The sequence below is a fragment of the Kogia breviceps genome, chromosome 11 (assembly GCF_026419965.1).
Source record: "Kogia breviceps isolate mKogBre1 chromosome 11, mKogBre1 haplotype 1, whole genome shotgun sequence".
Lineage (NCBI taxonomy): Eukaryota > Metazoa > Chordata > Mammalia > Artiodactyla > Physeteridae > Kogia > Kogia breviceps.
The window spans coordinates 66,795,232-66,819,842 of record NC_081320.1 but is presented as its reverse complement, the minus strand read 5'-3'; the positions used below and the strand labels follow the sequence as shown (position 1 = coordinate 66,819,842).

Sequence of the window (24,611 nt, the reverse complement as noted above, 5' to 3'; positions counted from 1 at the left end):
TGCTTCTCACTGGAGCCACATCCGGTTACTGGGACACTCCACTATCCCAACAGAGCCTCAGAGAGTCCCTTTCTTCTCTAGTTTAGCCTTGAACTGCATGAAAGCACCTTGAACTGCATGAAAGAAGACCTGGGTGCTGGTCTCAGCTCTGCAGAGGCAAGATGCATGGCCTTGGGCACTATCATTCTCCTTGTTTCCTTGGCAGAGAGATGTCAAGCTTGGGCTAGGAGAGCTTTGAGATTCTCCGGACTCCAATGGGCTACGATTCTATAACCTTAACTCATTCCACTGTAGGGCAAGGGAAACCATGTTAAAAACTGCTTGAATTCAAAGGGAAGTTTCTGCAGAGTCAGTGATTTAAGGTACATTTCTTGGCCACGCAGAGATGCCCTAGCTGAATGGCTAGCCATTCCTCAGCCCTAGGAAACAATTCTCTTCTCATAGTCCCATTATGAACGCATTACCCCCTTCATCATTGGGAGGATACAGGAGTGCCCAGAAAGGGACTTAATTACTCTGAGATTACGTTATTTTCCTGATTAAGTCACTTAATAAATGACCACATCAAGTAGCCTGAAGCGAGGCATTTCCTAAGAGGGCCTAAATCACTTTTAATTTTCAGGGCTGTGTGTTTTCCTTGTGCAGCCTGGAGCGGCCATGCCCAGCTTGCCATCTGAGAAACATTTCTTCAAGGTGTCAAAAGGACGTGTCATGCATTTGGAATGAGGGCTAAATTAAAAGGCCATACAACACATCGTTATATAAATAGCGGGGCTGTTTCCAATATAAACCACCCATTTTGGCTGTCTTTTCTTGAGTGGAACAATGTGTAGCGGGACACTTGCCTGACATTGACACCCCCATAAGCACATACAAGAACAACTATACACACATGTACATACATGCATAGGCACACATGCATGCAAGCAGGAAGGGAGGTGTAGGGCCCCTGGAACATGACATTACCAATTAGCCACCAGGATTTGTTGCTGCAGAAAGGTGGAAAGATCGGGACTGCTAACTTGGCACTTCTAGCTTTCATGCCCATCCTGAGAATGGCCCCAGGACTCTGGTCTCTTGAGAGAGAGGCTTGAGCTCTGTCATGAACTCATATAACATGTTCTATTGCTTAACTCAGAGGTGAGGGGAAGCTGAGTGATTTCATCCAACTTCCTCAATTTTTTTAAAAAAAATTATTTATTTGTTTTTGGCTGTTTTGGGTCTTTGTTTCTGTGCGAGGGCTTTCTCTAGTTGCGGCGAGCGGGGGCCACTCTTCATCGCGTGTGCGGGCCTCTCACTATCGCAGCCTCTCTTGTTGCGGAGCACAGGCTCTGGATGCGCAGGCCCAGTAGTTGTGGCTCATGGGCCTAGTTGCTCCGCGGCATGTGGGATCTTCCCCGACCAGGGCTCGAACCCGTGTCCCGTGCATTAGCAGGTGGATTCTCAACCACTGCGCCACCAGGGAAGCCCAACTTCCTCAATTTGAAGATGAGGAAACCATTGCCCAGAGAGGTCTGGGGACTTGGCAGAAAACACACAGCCAGAGGGAGCCATGCCAGTAGAAGGACCCAGGTTTCTTTGTTTTTTTGTTCCACATAGCCCTACCCTCTGAGGTTTCAAGGGTATCATTTACATCAGTGAGCAAAATGGCTGTCCTTGGCATTCTGATTCTGCTCTGCCTGGAAACTGGGCTGATAGGCAATCTCCAGCCCCCATCCTACCTCCCCACCCCCGGCTCTTGTTGTGTCCCACCTCAGCCCAGCAGCACAGCAAGAATACTCTGGGAGCTATTTCTCCCCCCACCCCAGAATTCACACCCTGGTGTAGTCTGTCCAGCACTGAATCTGGGCTGCCCCTTTTAAGCATTAAAGTCAGTGGAAGCAACACTGTGTGGCTTCTGAGGCCAGGTCACAGAAAGCCTTGCAGCTTCTGCCCCGGACTTTGGAAACGCACAATCTGGAGAAAGCTGCTATGGTGTAGGAAGTCCACTGCTGAGAGACTGCCATGCTGTGAGGGAAGCCCAAGCTACCCCACAGCAAGAGCGAGTAGAGGTGTCTCCCAGCCGTTGCTACCGTCTGGGCCTGGGTGCCTGACATGTGCATGAAGAAACGCTTTCGGATTCCCATGCTGGTCAAACCTTCCCCAGACTGCAGCTCCTGCTGCCATCTGAAGGCCACTGCAGGAGAGACCCAAAGGGAGTGCTGCCCTGCTGAGCCCAGCAGCCATGAGAAATGGAGATAAATTGTTGTGTGAGGCGCCTGCATTTTGGGGGTGGTTTGTTAGGCTGCAGTAGACAAAAGGAAGGGACACAGATGTGTCATGGTTTCTCCTAGCTCTTCCTGCTGCCAGTCAGGGCCTCCTTCACCCCATCCCCTGTGTCCAGTCTCCCCCTCCCTCACCCTGAAGTTATCCCACTTCAGACAAGCCACAAAGCAGATAATTGAGAGCAGGCTGCCTTGGCTATTGATTTTAGCCCAGGGAGAAAACCAGTGCTGTTGCCAGGGAGAGGTCCCAGCTGCTCACAGCGTGTTCTGAAGCTTCGGGCTCTGGAGAAGCTGTTGGCTTTGCTTCTACCTCATGCCATTAAGAGAGCATTTCCAATACCTGACAGGACCTTTCAGATACTTTGCTGTTCCCATTTCTGCTCTTTAGCCTTGAAGGTGTTTTTTTTTTTTCATTTTCATTTTTTTTTACCAGTTAAACTCTCACTGGGTGGGATAGCCCTCAGCCAGCCCTTGCAAGACAAATGAGGGTGAAAGAACTCAGCTCTCAGCTCAGGAATAAGCAAACTTCTGGGAAGAGAAAAAACCACCAAGCACTCCTAGGCCCTTTCCCCAGACTCAGTAATATGCTCCATCCATCTCTTCCTGGCCCTATGGGGCTGAGGGACCATCTAGAGTAAATGGACCAGAGGTTGAGCTCCAGAAAGCCTGGGGTGTGTGTGGTGAGAGGGCAGGGTAGTTTTCCAGAAAACTAGACCCAAACAAAACAAACAATTTCTGGGCACCCAATGTCGTCAGGTGCTGGGCTGGGTGCTTTCTCGTTGGGTAATTTACTGAAACCTCTCTGAGATCTGAGAGCTCCTGGCCCAAGATTGACCTCAGGCTAAGCTCTGGAAGGTGCTGATCATTCATTCTTCCCATGGGGCTCCCTCACTATCTCTAGTGGCCTAGAGATCTACCTCCTGCCCCCGGGGAAACTGAGACTCAGAGAGGCCACTTGGTTGGAGACTTCAGAACTCTGAGAAGTACTTCCCCTGTTCCTGTGTACCTGTAGGGCTGCCTGATTTAGCAAATAAAAGGACAGGACAAAAAGAAAAAAAAAAAAAAAGAGACAGGAATCCAGTTAAATTTGAATTTCAGATAAATAACAAATACTTTTTAGTATAAGTATGCCCCATGCAATATTTGGGATATAACTATGTTAAACAATGATTCGGTGTTACTTGAAATTCAAATTTAACCAAGTATTCCATCTTTTATGTGGAAGTCCTAATTTATAGTGCTCTGAGTAATTCTTCATTTGAGTAAAGGGGTCTGCTGCAGAAGAAAATACGTTTACAAGTTATTGATTTAGATTAACCCACTTATTTGATTATTTTCCAAGAAAACCCGGAGAAGGACAGTGACTTTTCCAGCTCCCACAGGGAGCCAGCCGTGAGTTGGGCTGGGAGCTCACCTGGGTCAGGTCTTTGGTCCTGTGTTACCTTCTCTATGACACTGTCCTTGATCGCCCATTTAAAATGGTACACCCCCACCCCCACCCCCACCCGCTGGGGACCTTCCCTGTTGTATCTTTCTCTATATTCTCTGCTTTATCTACTTCTTTCTTTTATAGTCTCTCTCTGCCTACTAGAATGTAAGCTCCACGACGGCAGGGATCTCATTTGTGTCATTCACAACCGTATCCCCAGGTCTGTATCCCCAAGTGCCTGGCACTTGGTCGGCTTGCGGTAAACATTTGTTGGGTGGATGAACGAAGGAATCTGGGACTCACGGCTCACAGTCAGAAGCTCTCCGCTCTGAGGCCCTCTGCTTTCCCTGTCATCTCTTTGCTGCCCTGCAGCCTCCTTGGAGCCAGGGAATTTATGCAACAGCTGCTTTTGGGGGACCATGTGAGGATGCATGTTAGGGGTGGGCTTGGGGAGGGCAGCCCTTGGAGCTTTGCCCTTAAATCCCAGACACTCCTGCCGTCCTGCTGGTGTCAGCAGCTGCTGGTGTCAGGCAGGAGAGTGGGTGGAAGGACTCTCAGGAAGGGAGAATGGTGTGACTAGCGCGCAGAGGGGGCTCTCTCTGCGGCCATGAGAACTTAGAAAGAGCACAGGTGCTCCTTCCCGACAGCACTGCCTCCTGCTCCGAGCAGAGAGGCGAAGGTGTCCCGGAAAGAGCTGTGGACTAGAGTGACCCAGTGTGTCCGAGTGCCTTCCTCTGCTCTGCCGGGCACCACCTACGGAGGGGCGGAGGGTGCTGGGGAACTGCCCTTTCCATCTCAAGCTTGCAAATCACTGCTGGCCTGGAACCCTCACAAGTAGGGGCGCTGATCCCACCCCCATTACCAAAGACATATCCCAGCCCTAGTCCAACGGGAACAAATGTTGTTTTTCAGAAAAAAGAATGTCAAACACCTCTGTCGAGGCTTTGACTTTGTAAAAATAATACAAGATTCTGGAAGAGATAAGAACAGAAAATTATATATAACTGGAGCACAAGGGACCTACGAGGTCTTGTGATCAGACCCCATTTACTGATAAGGAAACTAAGTCTGGAGAGGCTGCGGTGGGCCCTGTTCCTCAAGTGACTCGGAAGAGCTGGGGGTAGGGGTGCTGAGCTAGAGCCGGGCTCCCTTCCCCCTATCTTGCCACCTACACACATCTCGAAGTTAATGCTGTTGGGTGACTCTGAAAGTGGGTCTCAAGGGGTCAGGTCTATTGTTTGGGGAGTTCAACAGCCCCGAGAGGCTTAGAGGCTCTGCAAAACAGAGACTCTAGGGTTTCTGGTACCGGTTTCTCCAGGCAAGGAATGGAGGCGGAGCCTTGTCACAAGAGTGGCTCTGGGCTGTGGGATTTACTTGCTCTTTTGCCATGACCTTGGGCAGATCTTGTTAAGGGATGAGATCCTTGGCTTCCAGAAGCTTCCATCCCTTAACTTGACGGGTGTTAGGTCTTGAGTGAGCTCCTGGCACGTGTGAGGGAGTGAGGGGTAGGGGAGCTGGCACCTCACCCCATCACAGGGGGCGGGAGGTCTGGGAGGGCCACTGGGAAGGACGGGATCCAGGAAGCTTCCTCCGCAGATGGGGCTGGGGGCTGGGGGGCTGGAGCGGGGAGGGGCTTGCCCAAGGCTTCACAGCTAGAGATGCCCCACTTCCTCTCTTGGCCTCCCCCTCCTGGACTTAGCGAACAGGACAGCAGCATCTTCCTTTTACTGAGTCCTGATGAAGGCCGGACGCAGTGCTAAGCATGTTACGTGTATTAGCTCACATACAATTCCACCAGCAGTATGAGGTCGATACAACTTACTCGCATTTAATAAATGAGGGAATGGAGATCAAGTCTCTCGTGCAGCACCACGCAGTTGGGAAGCTGCAGAGGAAGAAGGAAAAGCCCTGGCACCTAACTCTGATTTTGTGGGAAGGGCTTCACCTCACTGTGAGGTGAATGTGGAGGCCGGGAACCCCACATTTTTTTACCTCTGCTGCTTAAGGACCCAGCTGTGCCTTTGTGCGAGCTTTCCCAAATTCTAGCCTTATTGGCTTCACATGCAAACAGATGCCACTTCAGCTTTACAGCCAGGGGTCCTGATTTATTTTGCGAATGATTCTATTTATCAGTAGCTTCATTAACATGTTCTCCGAGTGTCCAGATTACGAAGTTTATAAATAATTGTTTTCTTAATTGAAACATGTCAGGAGATTACAGGTGAGAAGCAGTTAATTATCTTTCCTTTCCAAATGGAAATTGACCTTAATTGTGAAGTATTAATCCACATGTTTTATGCATTACACGAACCCCCCATTTTTGACATGGAGAGCAAAGAAGGCAGGTCTGAGGTTACATAATTGTTTTTAATGTAAGTGCATCGGTTAATTAATACTTGCAAAAAACCCAAGGTTTTTCAGGAAACTTACAATTACAATCAATTTAAATGTACAGCTACATTAATATGGTGACAAGTCCAATAATACAACTTAAGTGATTGCAGGCTAGTGCTGAACAGATGTGTGAATAGGCATGCAGGCTCTGGGTTGAGTATCACATCTTATTGGAAAGGAGAGCAGTCAAAGATCCCACTCCTGGGCCCCAGTCTCAGCCTCCAGCCCGGACTTCAGCCCCAGCCCTGTTGCATGATTGTAGAGCTGGCCCCTGATATGGGTCACAGACAGATCTGCTCTCTCTTTCTATATTTTTGTGTTTTTTTTTTTTTTTTTTTTTTGCGGTATGCGGGCCTCTCACTGTTGTGGCCTCTCCCTTTGAGGAGCACAAGCTCCGGACGCGCAGGCTCAGCGGCCATGGCTCACGGGCCCAGCCGCTCCGCAGCATGTGGGATCTTCCCAGACCGGGGCACGAACCCGTGTCCCCTGCATCATCGGCAGGCGGATTCTCAACCACTGCGCCACCAGGGAAGCCCTCTTTCTATATTTAAAAAAAAATGATTTATTTATTTATTTATGGCTGCGTTGGGTCTTCATTGCTGTGGGCGGGCTTTCTCTAGCTGCAGTGAGCAGGGCTACTCTTCGCTGCGGTGTGCGGGATTCTCACTGCGGTGGCTTCTCTTTGTTGCGGGGCTCGGGCTCTAGGAGCACGGGCTTCGGTAGTTGTGGCACGTGGGCTCAGTAGTTGTGGCTCGTGGGCTCTAGAGCACAGGCTCAGTAGTTGTGGCACATCGGCTTAGTTGCTCCGCGGCATGTGGGATCTTCCCGCACCAGGGCTCGAACCCATGTCTCCAGCATTGGCAGGGGGATTCTTAACCACTGCGCCACCAGGGAAGCCCCTGCTCTCTCTATTTCGATCAAGACACGACATGCACGTCTGGCGCTGAGGTCTGCATTTTCTTTCTTTCCTTAGCTATCAAAGAGAGTTATTTCTCAGCACTGAGAAAGTGGGCGCCTCTCAGACTGGTTAGAATCCAAAATGGTCAGAAGGGTCCAAGGAACCCACAAGAGAGAGAAGAGCCCTGGAACTGTTCCTTCCTGCCCCCCTCCTTCTTAGCCCTTCGACCACCTTCCTGTAGATAATCCATTCATGTATCACCCATCAGGTGCCAGGGAGGACAGTGACACCGGCACAGGGAGCCGGGGATGCTGCTGCCCCTTCCTGGCACCCTTGTGTCTGCTCCTGCCCCTCACCTGATGGCCAAAGCTAATTGATTCACATATACACCTGACCGTGCTGGGATAGCCTGACTTCTTTTCTCTAGGATGTAACTTCGCGCCAGCGAAGGCGAGAGGGCCCTGAAGAGAAGGGCCACAGATCCTGCTGGTCAGGCCCCCAGCTACACTGCTTCCTTCTTGGCCTGGGGGTGCAGCTCTTCACTGGATTCTGAGGGCTCTTCTAGATATCTTCCAGTAAATGCTGAGCCCTCTCCTTACCCCCTTATTTATGTGTTTATTTATTTTTAGCCAGCCACTGTTGGTGTCCGGTACCAGTGACCACAAGACACTTAATGAGGACCCAGCCACTGTTACCGTGTGGCTTCGTGGTGAGGCAGCCAAGCCTGCGTTTGTAATCTGGCCTTCCTGGCTCACCAGCTGTGTGACTCTGGGCAGATCACTTTCTCAGAATCTCCATTTTCTTATCAAAGTGAGGAAAATAAAAGATCGAATGCATACATTTATTATAAGGATTTTATGAGATAATCTATGTTTGGCATACATAATGTTCTGAAAAAATAAACAAACCTTTTAGCTGCTGTTATTATTACAATTGGAGCTTAAAGAGTTGCAAGCGGGCTGCTGGAACTCCGAGTTCCCTTTTCCCATGGTTGGTGGAGCACATAGATAACAAACACAGATGACAAAGGGGTTTACACTGATCTTTAAGTGGCCTTTTGACATTCAATGGAAGGTACTTGACCCCCGACAGCAAATTAATTTCTAGAACAGGGTCCTAGCCTCGGTGAGCATTGATGGTTATCCAGCTCTTTACATCACAAAGGGGAATCGTGTGGGCTGCTCTGCATTTTTTTTTGGGGGGGGGGGCTGTGTGAGGCACCGCAGGATCCTAGTTTCCTGACCAGGGATGGAACCCGCATTCCCTGCAGTGGAAGCGAGGAGTCTTACCCACTGGACCACCAGGGAAGTCCCTGGTCTGCGCTGTTGATTGGAGCTAAGTCTGAGATGATGAGGTCAACCTCTGAGCACAGAAGCCAGAGAAACACTCTTCCAGACCACAGGCAGCGCCTTACTTAGCCAGCCAGTACGTGCCATGGGTCATGGGCCTGGGAGAGAGTGTGGACGGCCCCATGTAACACTTCACCACTGCTGGAAACAGTTCAGAGTGTTTGACCCCAGCTCAGCATGAGGTAGGGGTTGTTAGCCAACTGGGGTATCAAAGACTGGGATATCTGGGGTGTGAGACTTGGAAAGAGTGTGAGAGAATTCTGCCTCTTGGGGTCAGATTAAACTCCAGATGGATTTAGCTCTGGAAGGAGATTCTCTAGGTGGAATGAACAGCTGGGACCAAGAGGCCATGGTCTGCCTTCGTGATTCATCCCTGGGGCTCCCCCATCCTGCTCCCCACTGCTCCTGCCTTGTTGGCCCCAGGAGCAGGGGCTGCTTTTTTAATGCCCCAGCCCAGCTGGACACAAATGCTTCTCTGAACTCTTCTTAGCTCAGCTGTGACAGCTGGAATTTCTCAGAAGGCTTCTTAAAGGAGGGCAAAGGGAAATAAACCAGAAAATAAGAGTAAAAACCTGTCCAGCTTCAAGAAATCAGGTCCCTTCAGCTCTGTCTCATTCCCAGGAGGGTCCCAAGGAGAGATTCACTCATTCATCCTCATCCCAAGGGTTGGGACACGTCCGCAGGCCCCTTGCTGGCTTTCCTTCTTAGCCAGATCCCCGTCGCCGTCCAGAAGGGCCCTCATGCATATCTTAGCCCCCACTGGTTCTGGCCAGAACTCCTCAGGCTCCCCCTTCATCTGCAAGACCTGAAGGATTCAGGAGGAAGCTCGGTTCCTCAGAGAAGGTTCTGTCTTGCACAAATAGGAAGCAGTCTGGCCCTGTGCAGGTCCACTGTTGAGGGAGCATCTACACAACATGTCTGGAGGGGTGGTTTCTCATAAAGGTTTTACCTACACACTTATTTCACAGGTGAGAAAACTGAAATTCAAACGAGGTTAAATGACATGCCCAGGGTCCCTGATTGATGCGAAGGTCAGGATTCAATTCATGTCCCCTGATGCCAAGCTGCCTTCTCTTTTTTTAATTCACACAGCCTGCTAGTTTATTATTTCGTGACTTCAGTCCCCACTCCTCTCTCCTCTCTTCCCCAGAATTCACTGTCGCATGACCAATGTCGCTGAAGTTGCTTTGATTTACCGATGGAGAAAATGTTTACAGAAGGTCAGCGGAAAAAAAAAACAAGTCAGCAGACGCGCAGTAAGTCCTGGTTGAATTACGTTGATAATCGTAGAGTTGTTGATAATCGTAGTGATAATAATGAAACTAACCGATGCATTTTAAAGGGGGAAAGAACTTTCATTGAAAGGGGATAAAAAGAGAGCAGTGCCTTAAAATCCAATGACTTTGCAGGAGCAGGGGAATTTTTCCTGGGATTACGTTTCAGCTCCGTGTGAGCTTTGGTGGGGGGATGTACCTGTTTCATAGGAGTGTGGGTGATAACATAACAATTACCATTAAATGTTTTTCTTTGAAGATTTTGCAGTCGAATAACTAGGAACAGCAAAGGTTTAGTGTGAGAAGCCAGGGAAACGTGGCCATAGGAATAACGTTCACATTTAATTGCTTTAAATGACAGCCTCAAACACAATGCAATTAAAAACATACAATAAACATGTGGTGGAATTTAGAGCATCTGGGTCTGTTTAAATTGCTCTTGTTTTTCAACATCAAGGGTATTATTGATAAAAACAAAAATCTTTGTAATCACTAAATTTAATCCAACTAACGATGATGAGAAGGCCGTTGTAAACATGAAACATAACTTGAGAACTAAAGCTTACATATTTTCCTCATTGGGAAAGGCATGTTTTGAGTCATTTGCATTGGAGAAAGCTGCAGAACCATCGAGGCAGGGCTTCTGGGCTAAGAGGCTGCCAGAGAGAGCCCCCAGCCAGCTGGCACTTCAGAAGGATACAACTGTTGGTCACAGAGAAACTGAGCAGCAGTTGTTAATACCTTTGGTCTCATACCCATAGGAGGGAGAGAAGCAAGTGTGCATTGAGGTAGGAAGACGTTGAAAATCGGTAGAAGACAAAAAAATGTCCCCGGGGAGAAACGTTGGCCTAAGTATAAAATATAAATGAACCTATTTATGTTTGGCTTTTGCAATTCAAGTTTTAGGTCTGGTTTTACATTTTTATCCCTTCTTGATTCCATGGGGAACTTTCACCATCAAAATTTCCATTGAATTAACAAATATTTATTGAGTGTGTGGTCTTGGGCACCATGGGGGCTAGAATATGACTCCTCTTCTTGTTTGTGTAAATGGAGGTGCACTCACTTGGGAACAGGCATTTCTCTGGAACCATCCAAGTTGTCTTTTCTGGGAACATGGTGACAACAACTGTTGGCTGGTCTTCTCTATTTCTGCCTCACCCCTGCCTCCTAATTCTCACACGTAGTTTTGCCCTAGTCGGTATCATTCCTTAATAAAACGTGAAAGGATTCTTGGGACTTTATAAGGACAGCAAAAGATTAATTGAGAAGACCCAAATTCACACAATGGAATAGACTAATACTTAGTTTATTAAACAGCTATCCCAAGCACATCAATAGAAACAGTAAATTACATATTACGGATATGCATGATAGGAGCCATGCTTTGATGGTTAATACCACCTCCTCCAAGTCCCATATTGGTCTAACTTTCTAAGGAGGGGCTGTCCGGGGCAGCGTTCTGTGCCGGTGTTGTGTCATCATCCAATCTGCTTCTGTGTCACGATCTGGTGTCCATACTGAAGTGCTCCTTCCTTGAATCCAAGGCAATATATTATTGCAAAACTTTCTTATTATTGATGTCACTCGTGTTCAAGCTCAGTCTTTTAAACAACATTAACTGTACTTCTACTGTGTGAGCTATCTACCTGGCCACCATGAGGATCCGTGAAGTACTTAACTGTTGGAGATGGCTCTCTGGATATACTAAACAGTTTAGAAATGTTTCCTAGCACAGACCTCTGTATACTTCTTTGAAAATGTTATGTATTCTGAGTGAGGAAAAAAAAATCCATCAACTCATTAGAAAATGGGAAAAAGACATTTACAGAAACTCACAGAGGAAATCAATCGAAGGTAAATTACAGATATTCAAATCTTATGAAAAGATGCGTCTCTTGGGCTTCCCTGGTGGTACAGTGGTTGAGAGTCCGCCTGCCGATGCAGGGGACATGGGTTCGTGCCCCGGTCCGGGAAGATCCCACATGCTGCGGAGCAGCTGGGCCCGTGAGCCATGGCTGCTGAGCCTGCGCGTCCGGAGCCTGTGCTCCGCAACTGGAGAGGCCACAACAGTGAGAGGCCCACGTACCCCCCCCCCCCAAAAAAAAAAAAAAAGAAAAACAAAAATGATAAAAAAAAAAAAAAAAAAAAAAAAGATGCGTCTCTCCAATAACATACAAGGCAAAGTAAAACAATAGCAACTTTTAAAATTTCCTATCAGAGTAGGAAAGATGACAAATACTGCTAATAAGCGCTTTGGCAAAGGTGTGGGGGAAACAGGCACTTCTATGCTGGGGATGGGAGAGTAATTGGTACAATGTCTTTTGGAGAGCAATTTGGCTTTGTCTATAACAATTAGAATGTATATATCCTTTGAATCAGAAATTCCACATATAGGAATTTATCCTATGGAAATACACAACTGTGGAAGAGATAGATATATTCATTACATTATTTATAATAGCATAAAGTTGGAAACTCCCTGTTAATCATTAGGGAATTAGTTAAATAAACTATGGTAATTCCATAATCCACACAATGGAACCCTCTGTGATTATTGAAAAAAGATGAAGTGGATCTATATGTGTCCGTCTGGGAAAAGGTTCACAATATACTCAAAAAACCAAGTTGTCCATAAGTGTGTATACTTTGACTTTTTTTTCTTGAAAGAGCTTGAATTGTGTTTTCACGTGCACAGAGTTTTCTGGAAAAAAATATGGTGTTTATCTTTAGGGAGGGAGGATTTTGGGCGTACTTTCACTTGGTACTTTATAGACTTTTGCCTTATTTGAATCCTTTTTTTAAAAACAAGGAACCTGAATATAACAAAACAGAAACAGAGAATAAACTAGTAGTTACCAGTGGGGAGAGGGATGGGGGGAGGGGGAAGATAGGGGAAGGAGATTAAGAGGTACAAATTACTAGGTATAAAATAAATAAGATACAAGGATGTAATGTACAGCACAGGGAACATAGCCAATATTTTATAATCACTTTAAGTGGAGTATAATCTATAAAAATATCAAATCACTATGTTGTACACCTGAAACTAATATAATATTGTAAATCAACCATACTTCAATTTAAAAGAATTAAAAAAAACAAAACAAGGAACCTGTTTTATTTATAAAATTAGAAAATCCACAAATAATACTTTTAAAATAGAAGTCTATAGGGGCTGCTATGAGATGAGTCTAGAGAATGTTAAATCTTGGTGGAAAGCAGTGGCTTTCAGCCTATGACCCATTATACTCTTTCCCTGTTCAGGAGCTTTGTCTCTGGGTCTCATTTACATTTCCCCTCCTTCCTCTTCCTAGCTTGACCCTCCTAGGGTCCCTGGCTGGGTCTGACAATTAAACTGACAAAGACAAACTAACAGGAAAAAAGCATACAGGTTTTATTAAATTTTATAGTACAGACCCAAAGAAGTGAACAGAGCAGGAAGCTTTTATACCTTTTAAACAAAGAAACAATAAATTTTTGAAGAATTGACAAGACAGAGGGCTTTGGGTTACAAGTAGAAAATGGTGAAGAAATAACTAGGAAGATAAGGGTTAGTTTAACAAGGTTTGTTTGTATGGGTTTCTTGGCTCCCAATTCCCTGTCTCTGTTGATAAGAATGTCTTCCTTCCTCCTGGTGCAGAGAGGGTACCTTTCACATGGGAGTTTTATGGCCTGTTTCAGTGAAGAGGCATGAGGTGGGGAGGTCAGAGTGAATTTCCTGCTTCTGCCATTTTTTTTTTTTTTCAAATTCCTTCAGCTTAAGATACACCAAGATGCCGTATTTTGGGGGTAGTGTGTCTTGAACCCCATCACAAACGTCTCCCCTCTTATGTTGACAATGTGACTTGCAATCTCAGTAGCATCCTGTCTTCCTCACCTCTCATAGCCAGTGTCGCCAAGCTCTGCAAAAGCAGCCTGCGTGATATTCTTATATCTCTCTTTTGCATCCCCAGCAAAGTTGAAGAGCCTTCCTTGAACGTCACATCCTACTGTGACCACAACTTCCCTCAAACTCCAAAGCATTGTGTTTTCTTCTCTGATGTACATATCTGTTCTAGTTTGTATGGAGTTAGTTCTGTGTGTTTCTCACCCTCCCTCCCCAACTCTATTTGGATCACAAGCTCCTTGAAGTAGAGGACCTTTCTACTCACATTTACCTTTACCTTATTTACCTTTACCTCTGCAAATCTTGCACAGGGCCTCATGTGGTAGGTACTCAAATTACTTGCTTGTTGGATTACCTTGAATCCCAGACTCCAAGTGCAGTGCATTGACTTGAGTTGAACTGGTCCCTGTTACGGCCTATGGTCTGAGGACCCCTTTAGACCTGGCACCCAATCTCCGGAGAGGCCTGAGGAACAAATGCTGCTTAGGTTCTGGTGGTTGTAAAAAACAGAGACTTATTTAAACTATCTCAGGAGAAAAGAAGATCTATCTTAAGGATGCTGATGGCCTGGACCAGAATGTGGTCTAGAGCTGAGCGAGCTGGCACAGGCGTCTCTCCGATGAGTGGCCTGGTTGTTCCACGTCACTGTATTTCTGCATCTCTTGGTATATCTGCTCCATTCTCCTTCTGATAACTCTTTGAGTCTGGCTTCTGTAACCTGTAACTCCTGTTCCCATGTAATTTTGGCTTATACTAGATTATCATGGCCTCTCTGGTTTCTTCTTACATTGCAAACCTTCTGTTTTAGCCTTATCGCTAATTATACTCTTCTCTTAGCATTTCTTGGTTCAAGTGCCATAGAAAGAGAATCCGATGGGCACAGTGTATTTTTTGGATTGGCTGCCCTTGATCCAGGTGTCTGCCCCCCGGTCCAATCAGCTCTTGCAGTGCTAGAACAGTGGGAAGAGAACGCCATTAAGGCCCAAATATGGCTACTTAGCGGCTACCCTTAACACAGGTGTCTTCTGTCACAGTAGCGTGGAGGGTGTGTCAGCCTTCTGCAGCGGGTTCTGCCCAGTTAGGGATGTCATACAGCGCTGTCTCTATAGCTGTTGCATTGGGAACCAGGAACCCAAGTGAACGAAGGAAGGGCCAAGAGAAAGAACCTCCTGGTTGGCTGGAATCTCAGTTCTCTCATAACATTGCCTCGCCTGCCCACAGCACCTTCTCACCAGACAATGAGAACGTTTCCCAACATGAGATGTATGAGGGTGAATGGGCTAGAAGGAAATCAGCAAACAAAGCAGTCCTAATACTGATGTGAGGAAATGCTGTGAATTTTACAAGTGAGAACATCGATCTTCACTAGGAAGATCACAAGGAGAGAAAAAGAAGATAAACCCAACAGAGAACTTGATACCCAGCCAACTCAGAGGATGAAATAAGCCAGGCCCTTAGGATGCTGAAATGAGAGTCTAATAAAATGGCAGTTGATGTAATCAAGAGTAACTGCAGCTTTAGACATGAGAGTGCGTTTAAAAGGATTGAGTATTGATTCTCCAACACTATTATAGGGTTGACCAACAGAGGACGCATCCTAGCCCTTCTGTTTGCAACTTCAAGGGAATTTCATAAGTTGCCAGTGGATTCGTCTTTTCTGTACTGCAGGAATTTTCTCTTGGTATGAATATGAAGATATTTTAAAAGAGACAAGAAAACTTAGTTATAGAGCAATCTTTGTTCTGTATTTCGAGGATGATTAAATCCCTTTTTCCCTCCCTCCCTCCCTTCCTTCCTTCCTTCCTTCCTTCCTTCCTTCTTTCCTTCCTTATGAACATGTCTTCTGTCTAAGACTTAGTATGCACAGTGATTTTTACTCAGCAGCATGAGAAATACAAATATATACAGTACCGAAGAAAGTCTATCATTTATCGAATGCTTACCATGTGTCAGGTACTGTTCAATGCTCTTTACACATATCAATTATTAGCCTTAAAAGGTAGGTACTACTATTATCCTTACCTGTAAAAGGAAGCAATGGAGGCACAGGTGGTTCAGTAACTTTCTCAAGATCACAGTCAGAAAGTTGCAAAACTGGACACTTGGCCTCAGTGCCAGTGGGAGTATGTGCAATGTTCGTGGACCACTCGGGCAATTGCAGGATGTGATGTGTGAAGAGGGAAGCTCGGTGAAGGAAGGATGGAGGGAGCAAGAAAAGGAAGAGTCTGCTTGTCAGCTCACAGAGGACCCATTTTCCCCAGGATGATTTTTCTGGAGAGGGGAGTCTGAGGGGAGAGAAGGACCGCAGGGGCAGTCCAGTTTACCACAGGTTCCGTCCCTGAGCCATTAAGAAACATGGAAGCAGCTGATAGGGAAATCAGTGGCACACAAGTCCTGAATTTGCACCCTGCCTTCACTGCTTCCTACCTGTGTGACCTTGGACAAGCCTTTTATCCTTTCTTTCCATAGTTATGATCAAGTGAGGGGGCATTTTTTTTTATACCGTGAAGGGCCATTCAAATATTTGATATGAAATGTCCATGGCCAGGTGGGACGTATTTGAGTAGAGCTAATTACTGTGCCAGTGGCCAGCCCTTGCTCTGTATTGTAAGTACAGGACTGGTTCCTCAGTCCTCAGTCGAAATGTATTCACTTGCGTTGACCTGTCCCTTCAGTAAAAGTGAGTCCCAACAAGAATGTGGAGTCTGGAGGAGCTGCCCTGAGGAACACTCAAGAAGAGAAAGGCCAATGGCTTTTCTTAGGAGAATTTGCTCCGGGACTATTACCATCTTTCTCAGACTAGCAACTTCTAGACCTTCATAAGGAATTACTAAGACAAGGTGGCTTGTGGCAAAATAAAAGGGAAGAGAAGCCAGACACAAACAGCCACATATTGTATGATTCTGTTTACATGAAATGCTCAGAAGAGGCAAATCTATAGAGACAGAAACCAGATTAGCAGTTGCCAGGGAATGAGAGGAGTGTGGAATGGGGGGTGCTTGCTGATGGGCAGGGGTTTCTTCTTGGGGGTGATGAAAGTGTTCTGGAAATAGATAGTGACTGTATTCCCACACTCTTGGGAACGTACTAAAAGCCGTTGAAGAGTACACTTGAAAAGGGTGGATTTTGTGGTGTGTGAATTAAATCTCAATTTAAAAAGGTACAATTAAGAGAGGAGACTCCCAGCAAGGTTCCCACTGCCATAGAAGATTTCCTCATCATGGAAGTCTCTCTGAGTGGAGGCGAAGCCATAGGTTCCCGGAGCTGCAAAGAATGCTGCCCACTGAGGGTCCCGAGTGAGGAGTAGACTCACAGGCAGATCCCCACACCCCCAAGCCCTGAACAGATGGCCTGTGGAAAGAGAGGTAGAGAGACCGCTCCCAAGACCCCCAGGCCCGTTCCTCACTGGGCAACAGAAGACCACAGCAAATCAGCTGCCACAGACGGGACCCAGGTAAAATTTCTGCCTTTGAAAGCACGCCCCGAGCACTTCAAGATGGTCCCTGGGAGAGGAAGCTCTGACCCAGACTCGGCGCATATTTTGTGGTTTGGTGGTATAGGGGGGCAGAAACTGGTGCACGTCAATGTCAGTCTAGAGCTGAAGGGTTGAAAGGCTCCCTTGACTCTTTGCTCCTTCACTTGTGGCTTACCTCAAGCCATGCACTCTCTCCACCCTCCTGGAGGAGGTCCTGGGGGAAGAATCCTTTTTTCTTTTTTTTAAGAAAATACAGTAAGCATTCACCTTGGTCTACAAATGCAGGATCATCACACACATACGCACCACTTTCTGTATTTTCTTTAAATCAACATAATTCCAGCTGTAAGCTCCCATCCTGTGGGCTAGTGGGAATTTGGTCATTGCTGGCTCCACCTACCACGTGGGCCCAAGCAGCACCAGGATCCACTTTACATGGTCCCTGGAGATGGGGAAGAGCCTTCAGCTTTAGTGAGTCAAACTCCAGGCCTGAGTGCTCCCTTGAAGTCTGGAAGCATGGGCTGGGGGTCTTGCATGGGACAGGGACCCTCTCATCTTTCCTGCTGGGATCTTACCACCTCTCCCTAGAAGCTGCCCTGAGTTGTGTGGAGGGTCCCTGCTCGTGCAGGACCCATCACAGCCTGTTTTATCCATCAGATACAAAAGCCTAGGAGCTTTTCAAGGGCTCAGAAAGAGTCTGATCGTCGGAAGAAAATCCATGGGCTCCAAAATACAAAAAAGAGAACAGCATAATAGAAATGAAGCAATGTTTAATTGTGTTTAGAAATCGAATACTGTCAACCTCATCAATTGTTAAACTTAATATTCATGAACACTGCACTCTATGTGAAAACAGTTTGTTACTTAGCTTCTCTCATTTTGCGAGAATTTCTGTATAAAATAACGTTTGCTAAGTCATTCTTTTTTTTTTTTTTCCCCCCTCCCCATATCCTCAAGTCCATGCTCAAGTAAGTCTGTGTTTTATTCCCGTCCTACCACTAATCTCTTCATGACATTTTTTTCCTTAGAGTCCATATATATGTGTTAGCATACGGTATTTGTTTTCTCCTTCTGACTTACTTCACTCTGTATGACAGACTCCAGGTCCATCCACCTCATTATAAATAACTCAGTTTCATTTCTTTTTATGGCTGAGTAATATTCCATTGTATATATGTGCCACATCTTCTTTATCCATTCATCTGTTGATGGACACTTAGGTTGCTTCCATGTCCTGGCTATTGTAAATAGAGCTGCAATGAACATTTTGGTACATGAGTCTTTCTGAATTATGGTTTTCTCAGGGTATATGCCCAGTAGTGGGATTGCTGGGTCATATGGTAGTTCTATTTGTAGTTTTTTAAGGAACCTCCATACTGTTCTCCATAGCGGCTGTATCAATTTACATTCCCACCAGCAGTGCAAGAGGGTTCCCTTTTCTCCACACCCTCTCCAGCATTTATTGTTTCTAGAGTTTTTGATGATGGCCAATCTGACCGGTGTGAGATGATATCTCATTGTAGTTTTGATTTGCATTTCTCTAATGATTAATGATGTTGAGCATTCTTTCATGTGTTTGTTAGCAATCTGTATATCTTCTTTGGAGAAATGTCTATTTAGTTCTTCTGCCCATTTTTGGATTGGGTTGTTTGTTTTTTTGTTATTGAGCTGCATGAGTTGCTTATAAATTTTGGAAATTAATCCTTTGTCAGTTGCTTCATTTGCAAATATTTTCTCCCATTCTGAGGGTTGTCTTTTGGTCTTGTTTATGGTATCCTTTGCTGTGCAAAAGCTTTTAAGTTTCATTAGGTCCCATTTGTTTATTTGTGTTTTTATTTCCATTTCTCTAGGAGATGGGTCAAAAAGGATCTTGCTGTGATTTATGTCGTATAGTGTTCTGCCTATGTTTTCCTCTAAGAGTTTGATAGTGTCTGGCCTTACATTTAGGTCTTTAACCCATTTTGAGTTTATTTTTGTGTATGGTGTTAGGGATTGTTCTAATTTCATACTTTCACATGTAGCTGTCCAGTTTTCCCAGCACCACTTATTGAAGAGGCTGTCTTTTCTCCACCGTATATCCTTCCCTCCTTTATCAAAGATAAGGTGACCATATGTGTGTGGGTTTATCTCTGGGCTCTCTATCCTGTTCCATTGATCTATATTTCTGTTTTTGTGCCAGTACCATATTGTCTTGGTTACTGTAGCCTTGTAGTAGAGTCTGAAGTCAGGGAGCCTAATTCCTCCAGCTCCATTTCTCGTTCTCAAGATTGCTTTGGCTATTCGGGGTCTTTTGTGTTTCCATACAAATTGTGAAATGTTTTGTTCTAGTTCTGTAAAAAATACCAGTGGTAATTTGATAGGGATTGCATTGAATCGGTAGATTGCTTTGGGTAGTATAGTCATTTTCACAATGTTGATTCTTCCAATCCAAGAACATGGTATATTTCTCCACCTATTTGTATCATCTTTAATTTCTTTCGTAAGTGTCTTATAGTTTTCTGCATACAAGTCTTTTGTCTCCTTAGGTAGGTTTATTCCTAGATATTTTATTCTTTTTGTTGCAATGGTAAATGGGAGTGTTTTCTTAATTTCACTCTCAGATTTATCATCATTAGTGTATAAGAATGCCAGAGATTTCTGTGCATTAATTTTGTATCCTGCAACTTTACCAAATTCATTGATTAGCTCTAGTAGTTTTCTGGTAGCATCCTTAGGATTCTCTATGTATAGTATCATGTCATCTGCAAACAGTGACAGCTTTACTTCTTCTTTTCCTATTTGGATTCCTTTTATTTCTTTTTCTTCTCTGATTGCTGTTGCTAGAACTTCCAAAACTATGTTGAATAAGAGTGGTGAGAGTGGGCAACCTTGTCTTGTTCCTGATCTTAGTGGAAATGGTTTCAGTTTTTCACCATTGAGAATGATGCTAGCTGTGGGTTTGTCATATATGGCCTTTATTATGTTGAGGAAAGTTTCCTGTATGCCTACTTTCTGCAAGGTTTTTATCATAAATGAGTGTTGAATTTTGTCAAAAGCTTTCTCTGCATCTATTGAGATGATCATATGGTTTTTCTCCTTCAGTTTGTTGATATGGTGTATCACGTTGATTGATTTGCGTATATTGAAGAATCCTTGCATTCCTGGGATAAACCCCACTTGATCATGGAGTATGATCCTTTTAATGTGCTGTTGGATTCTGTTTGCTAATATTTTGTTGAGGATTTTTGCATCTATGTTCATCAGTGATATTGGCCTGTAGTTTTCTTTCTTTGTGACGTCTTTGTCTGGTTTTGGTATCAGGGTGATGTTGGCCTCATAGAATGAGTTTGGGAGTGTTCCTCCCTCTGCTATCTGTTGGAAGAGTTTGAGAAGGATAGGTGTTAGCTCTTCTCTAAATGTTTGATAGAATTCGCCTGTGAAGCCATCTGGTCCTGGGCTTTTGTTTGCTGGAAGATTTTTAATCACAGTTTCAATTTCAGTGCTTGTGATTGGTCTGTTCAAATTTTCTATTTCTTCCTGGTTCAGTCTCGGCAGGTTGTGCATTTCTAAGAATTTGTCCATTTCTTCCAGGTTGTCCATTTTATTGGCATACAGTTGCTTGTAGTAATCTCTAATAATCTTTTGTATTTCTGCAGTGTCAGTTGTTACTTCTCCTTTTTCATTTCTAATTCTATTGATTTGAGTCTTCTCCCTTTTATTCTTGATGAGTCTGGCTAATGGTTTATCAATTTTATTTATCTTCTCAAAGAACCAGCTTTTAGTTTTATTGATCTTTGCTATTGTTTCCTTCACTTCTTTTTCATTTATTTCTGATCTGATCTTTATGATTTCTTTCCTTCTGCTAAATTTGGGGTTTTTTTGTTCTTCTTTCTCTAATTGCTTTAAGTGCAAAGTTAGGTTGTTTATTCGAGATGTTTCCTGTTTCTTAAGGTATGATTGTATTGCTATAAACTTGCCTCTTAGAACTGCTTTTGCTGTATCCCATAGGTTTTGGGTCGTCGTGTCTCCATTGTCATTTGTTTCTAAGTATTTTTTGATTTCCTCTTTGATTTCTTCAGTGATCACTTCGTTATTAAGTAGTGTATTGTTTAGCCTCCATGTGTTTGTATTTTTTACAGATCTTTTCCTATAATTGATATCTAGTCTCATAGCGTTGTGGTCGGAAAAGATACTTGATACGATTTCAATTTTCTTAAATTTGCCAAGGCTAGATTTGTGACCCAATATATGATCAATCCTGGAGAATGTTCCATGAGCACTTGAGAAAAATGTGTATTCTGTTGTTTTTTGGATGGAATGTCCTATAAATATCAATTAAGTCCATCTTGTGTAATGTATCATTTAAAGCTTGTGTTTCCTTATTTATTTTCATTTTGGATGATCTGTCCATTGGTGAAAGTGGGGTGTTAAAGTCCCCCATTATAATTGTGTTACTGTCGATTTCCCCTTTTAAGGCTGTTAGTATTTGTCTTATGTATTGAGGTGCTCCTATGTTGGGTGCATAAATATTTACAATTGTTATATCTTCTTCATGGATCGATCCCTTGATCATTATGTAGTGTCCTTCTTTGTCTCTTGTAATAGTCTTTATTTTAAAGTCTATTTTGTCTGATATGAGAATTGCTACTCCAGCTTTCTTCTGATTTCCATTTGCATGGAATATCTTTTTCCATCCCCTTACTTTCAGTCTGTATGTGTCCCTAGGTCTGAAGTGGGTCTCTTGTAGACAGCATATATATGGGTCTTGTTTTTGTATCCATTCAGCCACTCTGTGTCTTTTGGTGGGAGCATTTAATCCATTTACATTTAAGGTAATTATCGATATGTATGTTCCTATTACCATTCACTTAATTGTTTCGGGTTGTTCTTGTAGGTCTTTTCCTTCTCTTGTGTTTCTTGCCTAGAGAAGTTCCTTTAGGATTTGTTGTAGAGCTGGTTTGGTGGTGCTGAACTCTCTCAGCTTTTGCTTGTCTGTAAAGGTTTTAATTTCTCCATCAAATCTGAATGAGATCCTTGCTGGGTAGAGTAATCTTGGTTGTAGGTTTTTTTCCTTCATCACTTTAAATATGTCCTGCCACTCCCTTCTGGCTTGTAGAGTTTCTGCTGAAAGATCAGATGTTAACCTTATGGGGATTCCCTTGTGTGTTATTTGTTGTTTTTCCCTTGCTGCTTTTAATATGTTTTCTTTGTATTTAATTTTTGACAGTTTATTATGTGTCTTGGCGTGTTTCTCTTTGGGTTTATCCTGTATGGAACTCTCTGTGCTTCCTGGACTTGATTGATTATTTCCTTTCCTATATTAGGGAAGTTTTCAACTATAATCTCTTCAAATATTTTCTCAGTCCCTTTCTTTTTCTCTTCTTCTTCTGGGACCCCTATAATTCGAATGTTGGTGCGTTTAATGTTGTCCCAGAGGTCTCTGAGACTGTCCTCAGTTCTTTTCATTCTTTTTTCTTTCTTCTGCTCTGCAGTAGTTATTTCCACTATTTTATCTTCCAGGTCACTTATCCGTCCTTCTGCCTCAGTTATTCTGCTATTGATCCCATCTAGAGTATTTTTAATTTCATTTATTGTGTTGCTTATCGTTTCTTGCTTCCTCTTTATTTCTTCTAGGTCCCTGTTAACTGTTTCTTGCAAATTGTCTATTCTATTTCCAAGATTTTGCATCATCTTCACCATCATTATTCTAAATTCTCTTTCAGGTAGATTGGCTATTACCTCTTCATCTGTTAGGTCTGGTGTGTTTTTATCTTGCTCCTTCATCTGTTGTGTGTTTTTCTGTCTTCTCATTTCGCTTATCTTACTGTGTTTGGGGTCTCCTTTTTGCACGCTGCAGGTTCGTAGTTCCTGTTGTTTTTGGTGGCTGTCCCCAGTGGCTAAGGTTGGTTCAGTGGGTTGAGTAGATTCCCTGGTTGGGGGGACTAGTGCCTCTGTTCTGGTGGATGAGGCTGGATCTTGTCTTTCTGATGGGCAGGTCCTCGTCTGGTGGTGTGTTTGGGGATGTTGGTTACCTTATTATGATTTTAGGCAGCCTCTCTGCTAATGGATGGGGCTGTAGACCTGTCTTGCTCTTTGTTGGGGATAGGGTGTCCAGCACTGTTCTTTGCTGGTCCTTGAGTGAAGCTGGGTCTTGGTGTTGAGATGGAGATCTCTGGGAGATTTTCGCCGTCTGATATTACGTGGAGCTGGGAGGTCTCTTGTGGACTAGTGTCTTGAGGTTGGTTCTCCCACCTCAGGGACACCGCCCTGGTGCCTGGCTGGGGCGCCAAGAACCTTTAATCCACACGGCTCAAAATAAAAGGTAGAATAAATAGAAAGGAAAGAAAAGGAAGGAAGGAGGGAGGGAGGGAAGGAAGGAAGAAAGGAAGGAAGAAATGAAGGAAGGAAGCAAGAAAGGAAGGAAGGAAGGTGCAGAGGAAGAAAGGGAGGAAGGAAGAGAGGAAGGGAGGAAAGAAGGGGGGAAGGAAGGGAGAAAGGAGGGAAGGAGGGAAGAAAGGAAGGAAGAAAGGAAGAAAGAAAGGGAGAAGACAGAGTAGTATAAAGTATAGTTATTAAAATAAAAAATAATTATTAAGAAGAAAAATTTCCTTTAAAAAAAAAAAAAACAGAAAAATGGGTCGGTCTAACCCTAGGACAAATGGTGAAAGCAAAGTTATACAGACAAAATCTCACACAGCAGCACACACATACACACTCACAAAAAGAAAAAAAAAAGGGAAAATAATAGTATATCTTGCTCCCAAAGTCCACCTCCTCAACTTGGGATGATTCGTTGTCTATTCAGGTTTTCCACAGATGCAGGGCACTTAAAGTTGATTGTGGAGCTTTAATCCGCCGCTTCTGAGGCTGCTGGGAGGGACCTCCCCCTCTCCTCTCTGTTCGCACAGCTCCTGGGGTTCAGCTTTGGACTTGGTCCCGCCTCTGCGTGTAGGTTGTCCGAGTGCGACTGCCCTTCGCTCAGACAGGACGATGTTAAAGGAGCAGTTGATTCGGGGGCTCCAGCTCACTCAGGCTGGGGGGAGGGAGTGGCACGGGGGCGGGGCGAGTCCGCGGCGGCAGAGGCCGACGTGACGCTGCACAGGCCCAAGGCGCGCCGTGCGTTCTCCCGGGGAAGCTGTCCCTGGATCCCGGGACCCCGGCAGTGGCGGGCCGCACGGGCTCCCGGGAGGGCCGGTGTGGAGAGTGACCTGTGCTCACACACAGGCCTCTTGGTGGTGGCAGCAGCAACCTTAGCGTCCGACACCCGTCTCTACTGTCCGTTGCTCAGTCATTCTTGGTCAGGAAAAGATTAGCAGCACCAGGGAACAACTCTAGAACCCACTAACCCTTCATGCTAGGCAAGTTTTCTTAAAGCAGAACTTTGCAAAGTTTCATGTGCCTGGTGAGTCATGGGGATCTAGTTGCAGTGCAGTTCTGATTCAGTAGGCCTGGGGTGGGACTGAGATTGCGCTTTTCTAGAAAATCTCCCAGGTGGGGTAAAGATGATGCTGGTCTTCTCCAGACCACATTTTGTGTAGCAAAGCTCTAAAGCATGCTTTCATTTATTGCTTCTTGTTCAAGAACCTCCAGTACCCTCAGCTGACTTTAGGGTTAAGTCCAGAGTCCACTGGTTCCATCAAGTTTTGATACTTTGATATTG

At 44.8% G+C, this 24,611-nt stretch overlaps 2 long non-coding RNA genes across 4 annotated transcripts in view; one reads left to right on the top strand and one right to left on the bottom strand.

The window, feature by feature from the left end:
• Positions 1 to 24,611, top strand: part of LOC136792159 (uncharacterized) — a 55,232-nt gene that overhangs the window by 15,157 nt on the left and 15,464 nt on the right. Inside the window, exon 2 of the long non-coding RNA XR_010835551.1 lies at positions 9,485 to 9,590. This is a non-coding gene — a long non-coding RNA (uncharacterized lncRNA). The remainder of the gene's footprint in view (positions 1 to 9,484; positions 9,591 to 24,611) is intronic.
• Positions 10,967 to 24,611, bottom strand: part of LOC136792160 (uncharacterized) — a 121,253-nt gene continuing 107,608 nt past the window's right edge. For all 3 annotated transcript variants that reach the window (XR_010835552.1, XR_010835554.1, XR_010835553.1), the window contains 2 exons: positions 13,784 to 13,962; positions 10,967 to 11,143 (listed from right to left, as the gene is read on the bottom strand). This is a non-coding gene — a long non-coding RNA (uncharacterized lncRNA). The remainder of the gene's footprint in view (positions 11,144 to 13,783; positions 13,963 to 24,611) is intronic.